At 35.8% G+C, this 7,251-nt stretch overlaps 1 long non-coding RNA gene across 1 annotated transcript; it reads left to right on the top strand.

Annotated features, from left to right (window-relative positions):
- Nucleotides 1-204: 204 nt before the first annotated feature.
- On the top strand, nucleotides 205-6,486 carry LOC145995296 (uncharacterized). Its single transcript, XR_014442433.1, has 4 exons — nucleotides 205-283; nucleotides 2,256-2,405; nucleotides 3,749-3,820; nucleotides 6,323-6,486. It is a non-coding gene; the product is annotated as an uncharacterized LOC145995296 (long non-coding RNA).
- Nucleotides 6,487-7,251: the final 765 nt, after the last annotated feature.

Below are 7,251 nucleotides of genomic sequence, written 5' to 3'. Positions count from 1 at the left end.
GCCCTCCCAGTGGATCCGCCTGCCACAAAAGTTGTCTAAACCACCCCCTCCCCCAAAGATCGTTGCTTTGTTTAAAGGACATTCACTTTTAGCATCTTTTGTTGCAAGTCACGCGTCGTATACGGCGCGCTTTTCGTGTGGACCAATCGAAGGACGTCTGGGATAAGCAGGCCCAGAATAGCCTTGCCGTTGACATTGTGTGAGGTCGTCTGTGCCGTGGGCCAGAATAGTTTGTCTGCTGAGTGGGTATTTGAAAGTGAAGATAAGAAAGCAGGATTCGAAGGTAAGTAAGTTCAATAACGTTTTCAATATTTTTACACTGTAAGTTTTCTTTATATATGCTCAGATTGTCCTATCCTAAATGCTTAGACCAAAATATGTTTCACATTTCGAAATAATGACAGTACACGGTGAGAGGGCACTGTTTAGCATGCAGTGTGAGCCCTTTCAATAGTTCTCGTCCGAAGATTGGCATTCGTCATGGTTTGATTTGATTTGATTGATTCGTTTTATTTTACTTCGCGGTTTGTGCCTCTTGGCTAATTTTGAGAATATGGGGATGAGTGATGAAATTGATGAATGGACATTTACAAACAACCATGCCCAAGCGGGATTCGAACCCGGGACACCTGGCGTCGCAGCTCGACGTGCTAAGACATTTAAATAACTAGCGAAGTCACAAATATTACTCTTTATTACTTTGCTCCTCAGGTCGCCTAACTTGAAGATTTTAACAAATGTGAAAATTTTGGGGGTCCTTGTCCCCGCCAATTTACGCCTATGGTTACGGAGACTGAGAAATCATGGTTTAAGTTCGTTTCCGTCCTTCCCACTCCCATTTTTGGAGAGAAATAACTGGAAAACTATAACGATAAAAAATAAAATTTCAAGTGCACAAACGAAATTCTATCCAAGAAGTTGCTTGATTTTTTCTTCCTCCATGATGGGGAGCTTTTAGTTGTTTAGTTTAGTTATTTCAATGGTACAAACGTAATGATTTTGTCCTTCATTTTAAAGTTGGGGGCGAGGGAACTTCAAATATTAATTTAATTTACTCTCAAATCGTTACGGTACAATCGAAAAAATGCGCTGGGATAAAACTGTACGGGCTACCTGAAGTCCCCCCCCCCCAAGTTCAATTTGTGAATACTCGAACTCTGTAATGTTGCAAACGAAAGTAAATGCGATACAATCCGGTACAAACGAAAGATAATCTTACTTTAAACAGAATATGTGGATGTTTGGGGGAACAACGTCACAAAGGTTGACCCTACTACAATTATCACTGCTACTAGGATTCTCTATCATCTTTATTTCTTTCTCCGTTTTCATATGTTTCAATTTTTCTCTGCTCTCTTGGTTCCTCTGTTTCCATTTCCGTTATTCTTCTTTACCTTTTGTCTCTTTCTTTCTACGCTTCCTTCTCTCTTTCCCATTTCCTTCTATTTATGTTCTCTGTCATTCGCTGTCAATGTATCTTCGGTCTCTTTCACCCTCTCTCTTTGTGTTCTTCTGTTCTTGTGTGATTCTCGCTGCGCTGTAAGCAATCCCAATTTTTAACTGTTGGCTATTTGTGTTAGGAGGAGATGGGCCAAAAATATTTCGTTGTGGGCTAGAGCCCCCTTTGGTGTCGACTATTCTGACTGCGACTGGCACCTTCGTTTGGTGTGTGATGTTCCTAAAGTTGTAAAGTAACTTGTTGCGCATAATTCATAATCTTTCGTTATTGGCTGTCGGAACGTACCCCAGAGGGATTTGTAATTGATTTTTAAGTAAAGAGGCCAAAATAATGCAGTGGGATACTGTGGGACGTAAAGTTAATTTGCATGGGAAATATTATTTACAAAACAGGCTTCTGTAAGAGTTTATAAGATTTGTAAGCTGCTGCTTAAACTCCATTCATTCGTTGTAGTCGATTGCATCTAATTCACAATTTTTTAAAGGAAAAAAGACACATTGTAAACAAGGGCGTGAAAGTTAAATATACCTTGACATTAATTTTCGGGAGCAATGATCGCCTTCCCACATTCAGACGCTGATATTCGTGAGGTTTTCTGTAGTGTGCGTCCATAGTATCTTCTAATTTTCGGTCCCTGGGGGATTCTAAACATTAACAATTTAAGTTAAGAAAACTTACAATTTCAAGCAGCAGCTAGAATTTCTTTTAGAGTGTTGTCTTAGATTTCTTTTACACATAAATATGGTTGTGCAACATAAAATTTTAAGTATTATTTTAATTTTCAACTCCTTTTCAGGAATGTGCCATGCATAGAGAGGAGTGAATACGGATAATACCCACAAACACACTCGCCTTAGTTCCAATCTACACTGAACATTTCGCCACTCATCACCGATAGCAGTTTTTCAAGGATCCTGCATGGGTTGGGTTTACACAGATATGCAATGTAAGTAGAGTAGTTCAAATCTAATTTTGTTCTCTTTTCAAGGGAATTTATTATTCATTATTTTCATAAGTTTTAAGCTGTAGGAACTTGAAATGACAGAGGTCTCTTAGGAAGTAAGCTTATATGTTGAGGTGGGAGGACCAGTGGCGACCACTATATGTACCCAGGTGTAGTGCACGCTAGAGGTGGTCAGCTAGTATTGAACATTTAGTCATCATAGTGAGTGTGAAAAGAAAATTAAAGTGTCAAAAGTACATGCATACATAAATACATGTATCAAGGAGTCCGAGGTTCCATACTCGGTAGTGGTTCAGATTTCACTTTGAACTTTAGGTGAAGCCCCGATTAGCCTTTCTGTGCATAAAGTGGACTTAAAAACAAATTCAAACAACAAATCTGGAAATAGGAAAGGGTGGGTGGGTGTCTCATAGCTTCGGTTATTTCTGTTTCAAAGGGAGTGTTCGCCACTGGGAAGGACAGTACTAATAGTTATACACAGTGTAGGCTGGAGTGTAAAACTTTGTTGTGACTGTCTTAAGAAGTATTTGGAAATTGATATGGCATACTAATTACACAATGTGTACAGCGAGATGTTAAAATATTACCAGGCAAGTTGTTCATAATTTTCAATATTTTTTGACGTCCCACGTGTATTTAAGGAATTGAACTGCATTGAACTTCTCCGGGAAATATTTATGCATCTCACTCTTTACATACCTTTCCTAATATCTTTGTTACACAATTAATTTCATGGAGGATTAGTGAAAAAAAAAATGGTTGACTAGACCACACAGCAAATATACTTCTGTGTCAGCATCTTTAAGTTCTGAGAATCGATTGCTGCTTGTGTACAATTTAGTGTTCTTGTGGATGTGGGATGAAGTAAGTGATTCATACATTATATTTGTTTTCTCTTTTCAACTTGCAAAGTGAGGGTCTGTGATGCTACATTTATTGGCTATCAGTTACCCTGTTAAAGCCTACATACAAATTTTGTCTTTCGAAATTAAATTCATTTTGAGATGTTATGTAGAAGAAAACACACAGATAAAGAAATTAATTCTTATTTGAAAAGTATCTAAACTTTCATCATTCTGGGTTTCTTTCATTCAATCTTCCACTGTATATATAGACATTCCTTAGGAGAATTTATATTACTGGGGGGATCCAAATGATACTAACTTTGCATGATAATTAACTTTTATATGTTAAATCCACTTGAACGCTTCAAATAGTCTTCCATCTATTAAGAAATATAGTTGTACAATAAACTGTTGTATTGAAGAAGTTAAATTTTTGCTACTTTTAAGATTAATCTAATTTAAATTTATTCCTTATTTCAGACATTGAATGCTGTTTAACTAAAATAACCACATCTGATGTTTGAAGATGATCCTGATTTTGTAAATGGAAATGTAAGTAAATAAATCAATTAACCTGTATGTAATCTGAAAATGTCAGAATCACATAAATAGAACTAGGAACGTAAAATATAATGCTGCGTGTGCGAACCATACATACACACCTTTCATTTTGTAATTAAGAATCTTTGGATATGCATTTCCAAAATGCACCTTAGCATAAATATACAAATTATAATCTTTATGTATTTCTTTCGTAGCCTACTAAACTTTCAATAGAACTTTATTTCTGCTACTTGAAAACAGAATCATATCCATGCTTTTATTTTTGGAGAGTTGAACTTTCATGTAGCTATATCTTGTTTCTATAGAAAATATTTAAAATTGTCAAGGGTATGTGTCTCTTGTCTGCTGGGTGAAAGGATGGAATGAGGCATCCACTCACTTCTCCTTCTGGCACTGTGCCTGTTACATGCTAGTATAATGTACAGAATAAATAAAATCTTTTTGCCTTTTCGCTACATGATGTTTACACATACACTTTGACAGGACAGAACTACAGGGTGCGAAATCATTGAAAACTGGTGGGGGAAGAAAGTTCTTAATTTACATTCCCCCTCCGCCACATGTGTGTATTATTAAAAGTAAATTAATTTGTTACTTTTATACATATCAGATATTGTAAAGCAGCCAACTAATTCCTTTAGTAACTTGGTTAAAGATGTTATAAATTATGAAATAGTTGAAGTGCTTTTATTATGTGTAAGTTTTTGTTTTGTTTGTGCTTTATGTTAATATAAATCAATTAGATTTCATAGTTATAATTTTCTTGCATTCTTGTTTTACTTTAATTGTGCGTATTGGTGTAGATTTGTTAATGATTTCTTGAGAGAGAAAGCATTCAATACTCACAACTACACTAATTTGTGTGTGTTTTCGATATTATTCTTAGTACAGTATATTTGAAATTAAAAGTAATTGCTTATCTTTCGTTTGTTATAACAAAAAATCTTCCCCCCGGAAATTTTTGGTGGGGGGATTTTTAAGGCCAAGATTGTTGGTGGTGGGAAATCCCCCTGTCCCCCCAGGATTTCGCACCCTGCAGAACTAACAGAAACAAAAGAAAGCTAAAGCTAAACACTCAAAAATTAGTAAAAAAAATATTTTTCACACCAACATTGAATGGTACTGTTTGAGCTCTTAGGCGACACCAGAAAGGTGTTTGTGTGTGTGTATAGGGGGCAATCCATTGACTTAACTTAATAGTAGAACAAATATTAACAATAAGAATCATGGTTATGATAATAATTTTACAGTAATAACTATTATAACAAAAAAAATAAAATTATATTATTATTATTACTATTATTAAATCCTTTGGGAGAACTACTAGATGAATGAATATCAAGTACAACTTTTCCTTATTACTATAATTTTTTTTTTTTTTACATTTTACACAGTTAGTGTACTGAAATGCACAGTTATTCTGTTTTATCTTTAAGTTTTAACTTTTCAATAAAAGCTTTCTAAACATTATTTATGTTATAACAACTTCTGCTTTTTGTGACTTGAAATGGCCGATGGCAATTCCAGGGGGTGGGGGGGTCAACGGATATGTTCCACCTCCATCTCTCGACACCGATGTTTCAGCACAAAATATTATCCTAAAGTAATTTCTTACTTTTGAAGATAGTGTGCAATTTCCAGTTATATGCTGTGGCGTGCCCAGTAGTCAGCCCTCATTTCGCTATTTTTTCCTGCCTGTTTATAGCCCCATCATCACCCTCCTTGTATAGGCCCTTGCTTATGAAATAAAAGCATGCATGTTTATATTACCTTTGCATAATAGGGTGACATACTCTTAGTCCCTCCACCTGTTCATTCAATCAGTGGCGCACGCAAGGGGGGTTACTGGGTTTAACCCCCCGCCCGAGCTTTAAATATTATGGGAAATGCTGTGTAAAATAAATTGCCAATTTAGTGCTACTGCATTCAATGTAGAAACTGATCAGCTTGAGGGCCTCCCCGATGGTGCAGTGGTAGGTCGTTGCCTTGTAATCAAGGGGTCCTGGGTTCGATACCATGTGGAGGCACATAGTGGTTCGGATCCCACTTTGAACCGCAGGTCCAGTCTCGATTAGCCATATTGTGCATAAAGTGGACTTAAAACACCAAATCAATCTATCAATTGAGCAGCTTGACTGATTGATTTTGTTTATTTTTCTTCGCATTTCTGCCACTTTTGGGCTAATTGCGAACATGAGGATGAGTGATGATATGATGGAATGGATGAATGGACACTCACAAAGAACACCTGTGCTCAGGCTGGGATTCGAACTCGACACCCCAGGCGTTTTAGCATGCTTTCGTAACCACTCATCCACGAAGGCTGGCTACTCAAGCTTGAATCACTTTGTATGCACACATCACTAGTATACTTTTCAGGGAAGTATTAAGACTCATAAATGTTATAAGTACATTCTAAACTATCACACTCTGACCTAAATGCATTCTTGGTTATATTCTTATTTACTCTTACATTTTTTCTCCTTTCAGATCATGGACGCCTTTCCATACAGACATTTTAAAGGAATACAGCATGCAAATTTTTAGCAATGAAGTAAAATTCCTCTTTTTTTGGATAAAATTGTGAGAACTATGTTGAATTATTGCAAGATGAAATGTACGAATATTGTAAATAAAGTTGAATTTTTTGCTAACTGGTAACTTTATTTCTTCAACCTAATCTTTGGGGCGAAAAAAATTAAGCTCTGTATTTGAAATAGAGTGGTTAAAAATTATGTATATGAACATTTATAACTTCTACTAAATTTGCTCTGCCTTCTTAAGAATGTACATTTTCGTTTCTAATTAATTTATTAAAGTACTGAAATAGGTTCTAAAAGCACCAAAAATCACTCACATTGTAATGATTGTGGCACTGAACTGAGTGTGCAGAACCAACAGCAAAGGAAAGGTAAGGTTGAATTATTGCTTAATGTGTATGCATTTAGTGGCAAGGTAGTATTTTTCAGAGATTATCCCCTTACCATGTATGTATATACTTGCATCCAACGTATACATAAAATTTATCTACGGATATACAAGTATACAGTATTTTGTTGTGTTAAGTATGTCATTTATTTATCCTAGCAATGTATGTGAGCATGAGTGTTGCTTTCCAAACAGTACAGAAAAAAGTTGTTATTTTATAATTAACAGGTGTGACTTCTGAAGATCAATACCCTTCATGTTATATTGTACACTCAAGGACACTTCTGGGTTGTAACAGCACCATTGACTTTCAATTAAATCATTACAACCCAGCAGTGTATGTGACTGTACATATATCCAGTCCCAATTGGCTTCTAAGCATCAAGTGGAAGTCTCAAAAAAGACTTATTGGAAAATATGTATGTACATTAAAAGTTGCGGCTTTTTTGTATGATTTAGAAATCGATACATTATATTCCTTGCAAGCTTCA

This window comes from Lepisma saccharinum, chromosome 11, assembly GCF_977018435.1.
Source record: "Lepisma saccharinum chromosome 11, izLepSacc3.1, whole genome shotgun sequence".
Classification (NCBI taxonomy): Eukaryota; Metazoa; Arthropoda; class Insecta; order Zygentoma; family Lepismatidae; genus Lepisma; species Lepisma saccharinum.
This window is presented reverse-complemented; position numbering and strand designations above follow the sequence as displayed.